The sequence below is a fragment of the Coffea eugenioides genome, chromosome 9 (genome assembly GCF_003713205.1).
Source record: "Coffea eugenioides isolate CCC68of chromosome 9, Ceug_1.0, whole genome shotgun sequence".
Lineage (NCBI taxonomy): Eukaryota > Viridiplantae > Streptophyta > Magnoliopsida > Gentianales > Rubiaceae > Coffea > Coffea eugenioides.
Window position 1 is genome coordinate 14,339,729 of NC_040043.1, and position 14,692 is coordinate 14,354,420.

Sequence of the window (14,692 nt, forward strand, 5' to 3'; positions counted from 1 at the left end):
CTCCTTAGGTTGTGGTATCCCTAACTACTCATGCAAGTGTTATATTTGGATCATTGAATACTACATCTAGGCTAATTATGGTGTAATTTCCTAATGCATTTGAATCCTACTTTCGTAGTGAATCAATTATACTTATAACTAATCCATACCTATTCTCATGAAATTAGCTACAAGTTCATTTCTTCAGTGAAATTACATGAAATGAATCACTAAAAACCACATAGGTGCACCTCTACTCTCGTGAGTGTACTCCCTATGTTTAGCACTTCTTGAACTAATGTTAAATCTCAATTTTCATTGCAGAAATAACACCTTAGATAATCACAATTAATGGTACCAGATTAATCATGATTTAAAGAGCTAAAGTGCTAAATAACTTGCTCAAATCATAGCAGTTAAATAGCCAAATGATAAACACTAACAATCATAGAAAGTTCAACCAAACCCAAGGCATAAACTTTAAAGACACATAAATAACATAAATTCCAGAACTTGTATATTAACTATATTTAAGAATCCAATACAAAAGGTAAAGAGTTGGAGAAGAGATAACCCATGTCACTTGAGCTTCAACTTCTCTTTCTTCATCTCCATTTTCATCCTAATCTAGCCATTATACAAGAATGGATGAACTACACTTACTACACTATCCTACACTAAGGAAATGGAAGAACTACATTTCTGCACTCTTCAAGCTTCTCCCGTATATTTCCCTTTTTCTCAGACCACCCAAAATGTCTCTGCATATAAACTGCTTAAGAGCTCCATTTTTCCAAGTCAAATTCCACATTTTGATTCCCAAATCTCAACTTTGTTAGGATAGTCAATAACAAATGTTTTTGACTTGAAAATAAGCCACCTTGTCTGCCCTTTTGTCTTCTGAAGCATGTGCACCGAATTCTCTTGCAACTTATAGTTGGAAAGTGGTATGAACACAAGAGAATTGACTGAGCAAATTGCAGAATTTCGGCCAGAAAACGCGCCTTTACAAAACGCGTCTACAACTCGCGTTTTGTGCACTCGCGTTTTCACTTTGTCCTTACTTCAACTGCAATTTTCTCCATGATGCAGGCCGAACTGGCTTTTGTGCAAAACACCAAAGTTGTAGATCTTTGAGTTAGCTTTCTAATGCTTCAAGAATCATCCAAATCTGAGCTTTACAGACTGAGATATGATCAAAATACTAAACACTGGTCGGAACTCTGTTTTCCACTTTGGACAGCTGACTTGAATTTCGGTATTTCAACTTTTGGACTATGAAAACGGCTGAACCGGACTTTGATGTCTTCATACCAAATGTAGATATATCTCTTAGCTTCAAAATGGTACCAAGATCACCTTGATCCGATCTGTGTAGCTCCAGATATAGTCAAAATACGAAAATGTGTCTGAGTTGTCAAAGCTGACTTTTCTTGATTTTTGTCCTCAAATTGCATTTCTTCCTTTTACACTTCATATTTTATTTTCCCCACTTTAATCCATCTTCAATCATCCAAATATCTTCTCAATGCACTTCATTTGATGATTGAATCATTAAACCTACAAAATATGAAGTTTTTACCATAAAAATCCATAAAATGCAATGTTTAGCCACTTTAACATAAAATGTAGTTTTTTACCAAAACCTTAGTTATTTTAGTTATAAAACTAAATAATCAAACCAAAATTAACTAATAAAACACACTAAAAATACGTAAAATAAACCCTTGTCAAATACCCCCACACTTGAACCATTGCTTGTCCTCAAGCAATAAAAATACAAACCAACAATGATCCAAAATTTGAAAATAAACATATGTAGCATTTCAACTTCATTTCCTCAAAACAAAGTAAATAACCATTATGCAATTATTCAATTAAGTTCAAGTACTCATAATATCAAGTAAAGGAGAGCCAATTATACCGTTATTATAACAAATTCAAATCAATTTTTCATCCTTACCCAATCTTACAAGTAAGTAACTCATATAGTCAATAATAATGCTTCCTAAACTCATGATCATCTTTTAATTCTGTTTAAAAAGATATTTATTAATATTACATATCTAAATATTACTTAAGACGTGAGAATGCCTTTTGACGCGAGGATCGACATTTTTAGATGAAGATCACCGGTTACTCAACACTTCACATACTCAAGTTGCTTTGCATACTCTTAATTCAAGTACCGTTTTACGCGAAAGTCGACATTTGTAGATGAAGACTCCCGGTTACTAAGTACAAGAATCATTGGAGTAGAACAAATCTTATTCTATTTTTGTCTTTTTCTTTTGTTTCTTCATTTTTTTTTCATTTTTTTTAAAGTAAAGATAATAACATTCCCTCGAAAGCATAATCATGAGAAGAGTATTGCAATTATTGACCATATTTATCACTTAACTTATAAAATCCAATAAAGAGAAGAAATTTCATCAAATATGCAAAAAAATATAGGCATAATTTTCTCCACTTTAAAAGATATACTTTCCTACAAATGCAAAAATTATAATCACATAATAGTCATTTCCAAGTTAAATGAGAAAAGAAGTTTCCAAATCACATATATTTATCTCAAATGTAGAAGGAATTTGAACTACTAATGGTATGAAACTTGTTACCCCTTGGATAAAATTGAAAAAATATGAAATTTTTTTTTTGGGGCAAGTTTGCAATTTTGGACAAGATTTTAGAAAAATTTTGAATTTTAACACAAGTCCAATATTTGCAACTAATAATTCAATCACATACAATATATATAATCTCAATTCTCCCCCCACACTTAACATACACATTGTCCTCAATGTGTAAAAAGGAAAATCAAGATAAAGAAAGTAATACTCCCCTATGATGTGATTGAATATGAAGCTTCAAAATCCATTGTCCGTTTATCTCCAACGCTTCATAAGTTCCATTGAATAACCATTAGTGATGTAAACCTAAAAATGGAAAATGAGAAACAAAAGTGATAACAAAGGCTTAAGACATCAAAACGGCGATCCGTAACTTCAAGCCCTTGTTTTAGTGATGTACCTATAAAAAAAATACAATAAGCAACTCAAGGTACAAGAAAATATATATGACGAAAAGAAGAAAAAAGAGAATCAAGGAATCTGCAAATTTTTTTTTTTTCCTCCGAAAACGCGACTCATCAAAACGCGCCACCAAGCCGCGTTTTGTGAAGTCGCGTTTCTTCACATATCTTGCAGGATCGAAAACGCGACTGTGTTATAAAACGCGACTTGGAGTCGCGTATTTGAAGGCGCGTTTTCAATTTTTGATCAGGCTGGAAAACGCGACTTGTTAGAAAACGCGACTTTCTGTCGCGTTTTGAGGCGCGTTTTCTTCAGTATAGGCGCAGAATTGAAAACGCGATTATGGAAAACGCGATTATAAGGCGCGTTTTCAGCCCAAGTGCGTTTTCTTCTGCGAAATTTTTGCAGAAAGCCAATTTTGAAAAATTACCATTTGTACCCCAATCACTCAAAATGCATCATAGATCATTTGTTTGCTAAAATTCTCAATGCATGCACATGTAAAATGATCAAAATATGCATTTTAACCCCTTCTAACAAATCAAAAACAACAATTACTCAAATTGAGGGGTTGAGTTCCTTGATCAAATTTCGCCTTTTTCACCTCATTTGGTCACTTTTGCTTCCATTTCCAATACCTACAAATGAAAAATAACAAAATAACTCAAACATATACTTTAAACATAAAATCACCCCAAAATAACATAAACTTAAACAAACATTGGGTTGCCTCCCAATAAGCGCTTCTTTAAAGTCAATAGCTTGACTATTTCACCTCATTTTTTCAAGGAGGCTTTGTTAGCGAATAATCCACCATTTTAGGCCGTGGTGGATCATTAAAAGGTGACTTAATAGAAAAAGCCACATGTTCTAATGATGTGAGAGATGGAAGTGGTTTACCTATTCCAAGTGTTTCATGAATATTACCTTGAAAATACACCACTTGAGAACTTACCAACAGGGATGTCATGAGAGTATCTTGGGCAGCAATACCCTTAGAACCTATACTTTCACTGCACTCCTCAAGAGGGGTGAAAAATGAGTCATTAAAACTTACCTCTTGAGATTCAAAGTTAGTTCCAAAGATATTATCATGTGAAATGGACATTTGCTCATTGAAACACAATTGAAATTCATCATTTTCATCAAAATGTAACCCATTTTCACATACAACATTCCCACCATTCATGCTAGGATCATTTTGCAAATTATTAGAAGAAATAACTTCACACAATACATGTAATTGATCTTGTATTCTACCAAAGTGAGAAGCCAATTCATCTATCCTTTCCTCAATCCTATCAAAACGGTCGAAAGTCACATTAGCTAATTTTTCTATAGCTAATTCCCAAGATGGCTTAGAATCATTAGCTACCATTTCAATTGCCAACTCCCAAGATGGTTTTGATTTATATTGGACACTTTCAGGTTGGTAATCGTAAAAATATGAGGAATTATTATAAGTACATTGATTATCCCAACCATACACAGGAGAATTGTTCCAATTAGCACTATATTGATCAAAACAAGGATTGTAATGCTCTAATTCATCATAATAATCCACATTTTGTACTTGTATACATGTATTAGTAGCATGATAATCTCCACACAAGTCACAAATCATATGATAAGAATTAAAAACATTTGCATTCCTCCTTTGTTCAATTTCCTGCACAATTTTGTCCATTTGAACTTGTAGCATACCATCTTCAAAAGACATACCTTCAGTAATTTCTTGGTTACCTCTGTTGAAGGAGCTTTGCACTTGATAACCATCCATTGCCAATCTTCCATTTCTCAAGCATTGTCCTCCAAATTGTCCTACTCTTCTCATCACCTAAAATTGCTTTTAAACAACCTCAAAAGCAAAATTAGTAAGAAAAATAGGTAATGAAACACATACACAAATAAAACACAAAAATAACAGAAAATAACATTCACACTATAACTAATATTATGTCTAAACTAATAAAGTTGCTCTTCACACCGATATTGCCAAATCTTCCCCGGCAACGGCGCCAAAAACTTGACGGGTATTTTACATACGTGCAAGCTAAAAAATACCGAATTACACCCGTTCACTGCAAGTATACAGATCAACTAGTAGTTTAGGGTATATATCGGGTCGATCCCACAGGGAAGAGTGAACAATTACCGGTATTACTAAAGTTTCTTTATTATTTAGACTATCAATTAATGATAAGAAATTTAACCTACTGCACTTATACAAGAAATTAACAAATAAAAGCTCCTTAGGTTGTGGTATCCCTAACTACTCATGCAAGTGTTATATTTGGATCATTGAATACTACATCTAGGCTAATTATGGTGTAATTTCCTTATGCATTTGAATCCTACATTCGTAGTGAATCAATTATACTTATAACTAATCCATACCTATTCTCATGGTTATGAAATTAGCTACAAGTTCATTTCTTCAGTGAAATTACATGAAATGAATCACTAAAAACCACATAGGTGCACCTCTACTCTCGTGAGTGTACTCCCTATGTTTAGCACTTCTTGAACTAATGTTAAATCTCAATTTTCATTGCAGAAATAACACCTTAGATAATCACAATTAATGGTACCAGATTAATCATGATTTAAAGAGCTAAAGTGCTAAATAACTTGCTCAAATCATAGCAGTTAAATAGCCAAATGATAAACACTAACAATCATAGAAAGTTCAACCAAACCCAAGGCATAAACTTTAAAGACACATAAATAACATAAATTCCAGAACTTGTATATTAACTATATTTAAGAATCCAATACAAAAGGTAAAGAGTTGGAGAAGAGATAACCCATGTCACTTGAGCTTCAACTTCTCTTTCTTCATCTCCATTTTCATCCTAATCTAGCCATTATACAAGAATGGATGAACTACACTTACTACACTATCCTACACTAAGGAAATGGAAGAACTACATTTCTGCACTCTTCAAGCTCTCTCGTATATTTCCCCCCTCTCTCAGACCACCCAAAATGTCTCTGCATATAAACTGCTTAAGAGCTCCATTTTTCCAAGTCAAATTCCACATTTTGATTCCCAAATCTCAACTTTGTTAGGATAGTCAATAACAAATGTTTTTGACTTGAAAATAAGCCACCTTGTCTGCCCTTTTGTCTTCTGAAGCATGTGCACCGAATTCTCTTGCAACTTATAGTTGGAAAGTGGTATGAACACAAGAGAATTGACTGAGCAAATTGCAGAATTTCGGCCAGAAAACGCGCCTTTACAAAACGCGTCTACAACTCGCGTTTTGTGCACTCGCGTTTTCACTTTGTCCTTACTTCAACTGCAATTTTCTCCATGATGCAGGCCGAACTGGCTTTTGTGCAAAACACCAAAGTTGTAGATCTTTGAGTTAGCTTTCTAATGCTTCAAGAATCATCCAAATCTGAGCTTTACAGACTGAGATATGATCAAAATACTAAACACTGGTCGGAACTCTGTTTTCCACTTTGGACAGCTGACTTGAATTTCGGTATTTCAACTTTTGGACTATGAAAACGGCTGAACCGGACTTTGATGTCTTCATACCAAATGTAGATATATCTCTTAGCTTCAAAATGGTACCAAGATCACCTTGATCCGATCTGTGTAGCTCCAGATATAGTCAAAATACGAAAATGTGTCTGAGTTGTCAAAGCTGACTTTTCTTGATTTTTGTCCTCAAATTGCATTTCTTCCTTTTACACTTCATATTTTATTTTCCCCACTTTAATCCATCTTCAATCATCCAAATATCTTCTCAATGCACTTCATTTGATGATTGAATCATGAAACCTACAAAATATGAAGTTTTTACCATAAAAATCCATAAAATGCAATGTTTAGCCACTTTAACATAAAATGTAGTTTTTTACCAAAACCTTAGTTATTTTAGTTATAAAACTAAATAATCAAACCAAAATTAACTAATAAAACACACTAAAAATACGTAAAATAAACCCTTGTCAGGGATGGTGGAAGCTAAGCAAGGAAAGTATTTGGGTCTTCCTATGGTGATTTCCAGAACAAAGAATCAGATTTTTGGTTTTATTAGAGAAAACATCAAGTGCAAGCTTCAAAATTGGAAGAATAAATTTCTGAGCTTAGCTGGAAAAGAGGTCATGTTGAAGGCAGTTGCAATGGCCATGCCTACGTATGTTATGTCCTGTTTTAAGCTGCCCAGATCACTCTACAAAGACATTAGCACCATGATGTCCAATTTCTGGTGGGGTGGATCGGAGGGAAGGAACAACATGCACTGGATCTCTTGGGACAAAATGGTAGTACACAAGAACATAGGCGGCCTTGGGTTCAAGGATCTGGAAGCCTTCAACAAAGCACTTCTGGGTAAGCAGTTATGGAGGATATTAACCAGCCCAAATCTTCTGGTCAGTAAGGTTTTAAAATCCAAGTATTTCCCTCAGGAATCCATACTACAATGCACTCTCCCTAAAAATGCATCATGGATTTGGCAAGGCTTACTGGGAGCAAGGAGCTTAATAGAGGAAGGACTGATTAGGAGAATTGGAAATGGTAGGAACACGAAAATCTGGGATCATAAATGGTTACCAGAGACGCCCACGGGGAAGCTTTCAACATGCAGAACAAGTAACTGTGAGCTAAAGATGGTTGATGAGCTAATCTGCCAGCAGAGATGGAACAGGAATGTTATCTTCAGATATTTCAACAAAGAAGATGCTGAGCAGATTCTCCGCATCCCTCTAAGCTTATCAGGGAGGGAAGATAGCTTCTACTGGAAACCAAAAGCTGGAGGGGAATACACAGTCGACTCAGGATACAAATTGTTGATGGAGAAATGCATGAGCAGAAGAAGGTGCAACCAGGAGGGAGCTGAAACAAGCATCTCAGAAGGAAGCCAGAAAATGGTTCAGATGTGGAATATGTTATGGAAGCTCAACATTAAGCATAAAATCAAGCACTTCATCTGGAAGTGTATTAAAAGAGCAGTACCAGTCAGGGAGGCTGTGAGAAAGCGAACAGGAGTAGGTGACCCTATCTGCTCAACCTGTGGCGAGGCTCCAGAAACCATAGAACATTTGTTACTCAACTGTCCACATGCACTGGAAGTATGGAAATCAGCCCCCATTCAGTGGGATGGAGCAAATGATCAGAGGGGTGATTTTAAGAGATGGTGGATGAGAATTACAGAAGCAAGAACTAGACAGGAAGGGAAGGAGCATATTGGCCTGACAGCAAATATATTATGGCAGGTATGGAAAGATAGAAACAAGAGGGAATATGAGAACTCAATTAGATTAGCACCTTTGAGAATAGTAGAACGTGCGCACAAAGAATGGATGGAACAAGGGGTAGAACATCAGCAGGGGGATAAAAAGAGTACAGAAGAAACAGTTCATACCAACGTTCACCAAGGACAGAGCAATGGAAATGAAGGGGCCTTAATCATACAAGTGGCAACAGCTAAGAAACAAGGGCAGAACGCCTTTGGCATAGGAGTCACAACAAAGAATGCAGCAAACACTAAAATTGCAGATTGGATGCTGACAGAGAGAAGTTTGGGGAGCAACATCTTAGACGAAGCTCTGGCATTAAAATTGGTTCTGTGCAAAGCTGTACAGCAGCAGTGGAGAGAGGTACGTCTCAATTTCTGCAACAAAGAACTATGGAAACAGCTCACACAGCAACGACCATCAGATAGCAAGATGGCTACATTGCTGGAGGATATTCTAAGTCTAAAGAGACTGTTTTGTATGTGCTCTTTTGGTTTGGAAAGAGAGGAAAATATGTTAAACAGTAGACTACTGAGTGCAGATGCTTTAAGCATAATTGTGGATGAGGAAAGAAATTTCCTCAGTGTTCGCTGAACACTTTTTGTGCAGTTACTTCGAGCCGTTGCTCGTACTTGTATTATAGTCTTTTGATAATGAAATTTCCTATCGTTTCGACAAAAAAAAAACAATCACGACTAGAACTCGAAGGCGTCTTGGCAGAAAGGGAAGCAATAGTAAAGGGATATGACAACCAAGCAAAAGCAAAATTTCCTACCGGAAGACAACCAAGCATTCTTAACTGACGCCGACGTCGCACGAGGTCGACAAATCCAAGGGACATCACATCTCGAGAAATGATTGACAACAACTAAAAAAATAACATGTCTAAAGTTATTAGAAGTGAAGTCAATTTGGGGATTCTTATGGTTGATTGTGCTAATGATCATGGATTGAAATTTGTCAAAAACAACCATTTTAAATAGTGCAGTAGTTTTGTAGTTTTGTTCAATTAATCTACTACCTAAATACACTTTTATAGCTTGTTTATATATAATTCAGGTTGTGCTTCAGTAGTGTGATTTTTTTGGAACATATTCATGATTAAGTTCTTATAAATTGTAAATTCTACAAAGGACAGTAATTACATGACCAATAGTATGAATCACAAATACAACGTAAACGAAATTTTTAAGAAATCACAAGAGTCCTTACTTTTCATCTATGTCTCAAATTCATATATGATTAAATCGAAATATTAATTTATAGTAAAATATTATCAACGGTCTATAATCAAATCCTAAACAAACTTTTCACGAAATTAAACTTTATTATACTCCAAGCAATTTTTTTCAAAAAACAAGGAAAACAATTTGCCAGTGAAGATCCATGGCGGCCTATTCATCTTAAAGCACGGGGCCCCGTGGCTTTTGATCGAAGAAATCAGGGACTCTGTGTACGTATGAATAGGATTTTTGCAGACATGGGCATAAGGCTATCAATGGACCACCGGTTCCAAGTCCAGATCCGATCCATATTTCCAGATCCAAGATAGGCCATAGACCAGTATACAAGGATCAGACCTGAATCGGTTTTACTTATATCATCAACGGCCATATATGTATTGCATGTTCCGACCGTTTAAATACATTAAGTTCAGAGTTTGTATTCTAAACCTAACAATTGGGTATGGAAAGGGGTGGGAGGACACAAAAAAAAAAAAAAGTAAATTAAAACAGTTGTAAATTAAAAAGTCAATCTATTAAGTAGTACTGTTTTCAACAGTTTGCAGCATCAGCTTAGTTGATAACAATTTTGTACATAAACTTCTATTTCTTGCCATAAGCGCCTATAAACCGATTTATGATTAAATGCTCACTGGCTGATCATAAGTTACACATTTTGAGAAGCACATTATTCTAGATAATCATGAACATGTAAGGACTATGTCTAGGATATCAGCCTCATTAACATTGAGAAATTGGTGTTTAATCATGCCATTTCAATCTAAAGATTGACGTCCGTCTGCTAATGGTGCTGATGATGATGATTAAAAGTTTAACAACTGAATTCAAATACATAGAACCCTAGGGAACTTTTAGAACCTCTATTGTTTTTTTTTTTTATTTTGCAGTGTGTTATTAACTAATCATATTTTTTTTTCTATTGACACAATAGTTTCTATTCTATATTTACTCCTACTCTATATTAGGAGGGAGAGGGTGGGCCTAAATGGGTCAAGGGAGAACCTGGAAGGGATTAAACTATCATCGGACCAAACGAGTGCCTTTGCACCCGCTTGTAAAATTTCTGAAAATCCTGAAAATGACTAAATGGGTCAAGAGAGAACCTGGAAGGGACTAAACTATCATCGGACCAAACGAGTGCCTTTGCACCCGCTTGTAAAATTTCTCAAAATCTTGAAAATGAATGCAAGTTAAGGGATTCGATCCCTTGACCTGCACCCTAGTGGCCAACTACTTTAAAGATAGTTGGTTAATTAACTAATTATAGGTACCTAGCTTTTTTGTTACTTTGTTGTTTGTGTATGTATGCCTATTAGCTAGGCAGTTCTTGTTGAATGCCATGGGAGTTGGGATGTATTTTGAGGTTGTTTTAACCTCTGATTGAGTTTTGATTGATTAATTAAGATTTTTATGTATAAAGATTTAAAAAAACATACTTACATTGTTCTTAAGGAAGGCATGTAGGCCAAACAATCTAAAATTGTTCCTGTCAACTCCTTTTGTGATAAGTCCATGAAAAAAGGATCGTCGATATGAGATACAGATAAAGTTGGATGTATCTAATTTTTCTTCTTTCGTCTAATGCAGATGAGGCCGTTCGCATCACCGTCAAAGGAGATAGCACGGGCTCACTGATTATCTATCCAAAATACACCTTAAAAACACATCACGTACATTTTAAAAACAGCTATTAAAAAACACTAAAAATTAACAAGAAAAAACTCAAGGCAATCATCTTGAGGAATATCCTACAACAGGATCTGGGGATTCGCAATTTATGTTTCGTACAATTTCACACAAATTGAGCTCTGGTATAAATTAATAAGATTTTCGTATAAATCAGGTCAAGTTTAATGTAAATAAGTTAAATTCAATGTATGTTGATTTGTTATTATTTGGTGTAAATTAAGTACCGTTTGGTATAAGTTAATTATTATCATTTAGTGTAAATTAAAGATAATTTGATGTAAGTTGAAAGCAAATTATTAATTTACACCAACTTGTATGAAATGGAACTTGCGAGGCCCCATTTTCCCGACAACGTATCAGACAGAAGGTCATAACATAAAGTCAAATGAGTAAAGGCCAAAACTTAAGTACCTTAAATTGGATGCTATTTGCTGAAGAAGATAAAAAGCTCAACTTGAAAATTACAAACTCAATTTGAAAAAGCCGTAATTAACAGAGAAGATGGAGGAAGATTCATGTAAATCTGTGGCCCAATTCTAATAACTTTAGTGAAGAATAGACGTGCCACAAGATTTCGTATCCATCGGGCCAACAAGTACAATTTATCCGTTCTCAATTTTTTAATGCTACAAAGTACAAACTCTTCTTCATCAGAGCATTTGTTGGTCAGTAACTGCCCAGCACTTTACTATCGAAGAATGAACAGAAAAGTCGGCCATCAGTGATTATAACGCCGAACCACAAAAATCACAGAAGCACTAAAATCTCACAGGATCAGCCCAAGAACGATGTGTTAGGACATCATTGAGTCGTTTTAGTATTGCAATAGTAGGGTATTGAATCGATTAGTAGTGTGTTAGGACAGTAGTAGGTAGATCTAAAAAGTAAGAATTTGATTTAGGTGCACACCTTTAGCTACTAGATGAGTGAATTGGAAAAAATTAAATGAAAGTTGAGGAAGGGACTATATAGAACTCTAAGAAAATGTTATGTAAAATTAAATGGTTTCACGTCCCCCACTTATTTGTTATTAAAATAAAAGGGGGTATTGTTGGAGTAATTTAACAAAAAAAATTACAATTATTATTCAATGATTTTCAATTGCAAATTTGATAACAAAAATGAGAAACCTTTCTAATGTTATTTTTATAATAATTTGACCGTTATACATGGCATTACAAGCAATAGTATTTTCAAACTAAAATTTTGTATTGTCATTAGATTTAATGTCAATTGTCAAGGTTGTACTCATATAATATTCTACCTATAAATAAATGTTCAAACAACAGATATCTTACATTATTGTCACACCTATATTTCTTACTCTTGATAAGGAGATTCTTCTACTATATTCTACTAATACTAAACTAGTTTTAGATATGTTATATGTACTAGTGTTAAAGGCACACCGAGTATGTGTGCAATTTAGAGATAATTATTATTTTTATAAATTCACAAATTTTATTTTTGCACAAATAAATTTTAAAAGAATTTTTCATTAACAAACTTCAATTTATAAGTAATTTTCCTTCAATTAAAAAATAGATAATTTGGTAGCTGGAATATTTAGTGTAGTTACGAGCAGCCATGTTGGCAAATGTGATCAAGTAATTAGGACAAAAAATTAGTTTTTCTAAGGGGTAAAATTGAAAGTTCATAAAAATGACAGAAAATCTTTATACCAACTATCACTACTCTCCCTTTATATATAGTATAAATTTCATTTGAAGTAAAAACAGTATTGTGTTAAGTTTTTGTCTAACCTATTGGTATATTAGGATAAACGGCAATCAAAAACAAGTTAGAAGCGAAATGCAAAAACCTATTGCATCGGATAATACTTCATATGCGCAAATTATCTTAAAAAGAGCAATCTAATTTGTGCTTCAATCCATTGATAAGGTGTTAATTGTTAGTAATTTTATTGTTAATTTTTCCCTTTGTCCTTGCCAAATATTATTTTAATTATTAATATTTACTTATATTTGGTATTTAGACTCAATTTCAGGGAATGGAGCAGAAAATTACAAAAAAGGAGAGATTTTTTGGAGACAATTGAGACTTCAAACAAGCCACAGACCTAGCCCACATGGTGCCACAGACGGATTGCATTTCTTTTGCTGATTAGAAAAGCTACTGACTAGGAGTTTTCTTATGAAGAGGAAACTAAAGACAAGGACTTCAGCAGAGCTCCAACTCTTTGGCCCTTTGACTCTCAATTGCGTGGGGATCACTAGGAGATAGCATTAGTTATTTCCTTTTGGCTTTGAAAAGAAAAAAAAGGTACAGAGGCCAGGGACATCTCTTAAGCAAGAGTTTTAGTTTCTTTTCTTCTACTTGGCATGCGTGCCTTCTGTTCGATGTAATTCCATACTAGAAAAATAGCTTTTACCTCTTGCTTTCTAGTGACAAACGCGATGCTTTTATAGTCAATTAATTTGTGTGGAGATTTATTTATGCGGCGTGGCTAAGCCTTTCATCTAGTCAAGGATCAACTCGACGGCGCAGTCCCAAATATCTGTGAGATCTAATTAGTTTTCACGCGTTTCTTAATTTGTTAATATTTGCAAGTTGCCTATTTGAATTTCCATGGGATTATTTTGTTAATTGGATGTCAAGGGCCCGATGTTCAATGTGACTTATTAATCTCCTGTCAAATTAGTCAATTAAATCCGTAATTGTTTGATTGATTAATATTAGTGGCAACTGACGTGTTTACACACTAGGAGAACGTGCAATCTAATTTAAATAACCCTCGTAGCGTGTTATTGGGGTTAGGTTTTTCTAGATCTTAATGGAATTGGGAAATTAATTCCTACGGTCGTACCTAGGAGTATTTTCTGGTTAGGAGTAATCAATGGTCGTACCTTGGTTATCAATAAATTGAGGAAAAATTGATCGTTAGAGTTCGTCAGCGATTATAACTAGCCTATTAATCATGATCGAGTAAGTGGACTGTGTCTGAATAGTTGTATCCTTGGCTAGAATTTATCTAGTCTTGATTTAATTCCTGCTATATTCGTGCTAGTTAATTAATTATTTTTAGTTGAATTGCTTAATTGTTTTTAGTTTCATTCTGATAAAATCCCCCTTTACCAATTGGAATTTCAAGAGACAAATATCCCCAGTCCTTGAGGAGACAACCCTGCTTGCCACTGTCTACTATTTAGTAGTTTTTGTCAATTAATTAATTTTGGTATATCGGGTTAAGCAAACTCTTCGGGAACAGAGTGAATCAAGTAACCTATTGCACACCTAGAGTCCCTGCTCCAGTACCTAGGATTAATTATTGACTGCTTTTAGTGGTAATTAGGTTCTATTTTTATTATTGCACAGGCTCGACACCTGTCATCCATGCAGTAAAACTTTTATGGTACAACAATTTTTTATTTTTTTCATGCAATGTTGTGGTAAGATAATTTAACTCATTTTCTAATTGAATTTAATTTGAGATGTATTCATATTCACTTAATTATATTTAGCCCAAAACCAATGCCA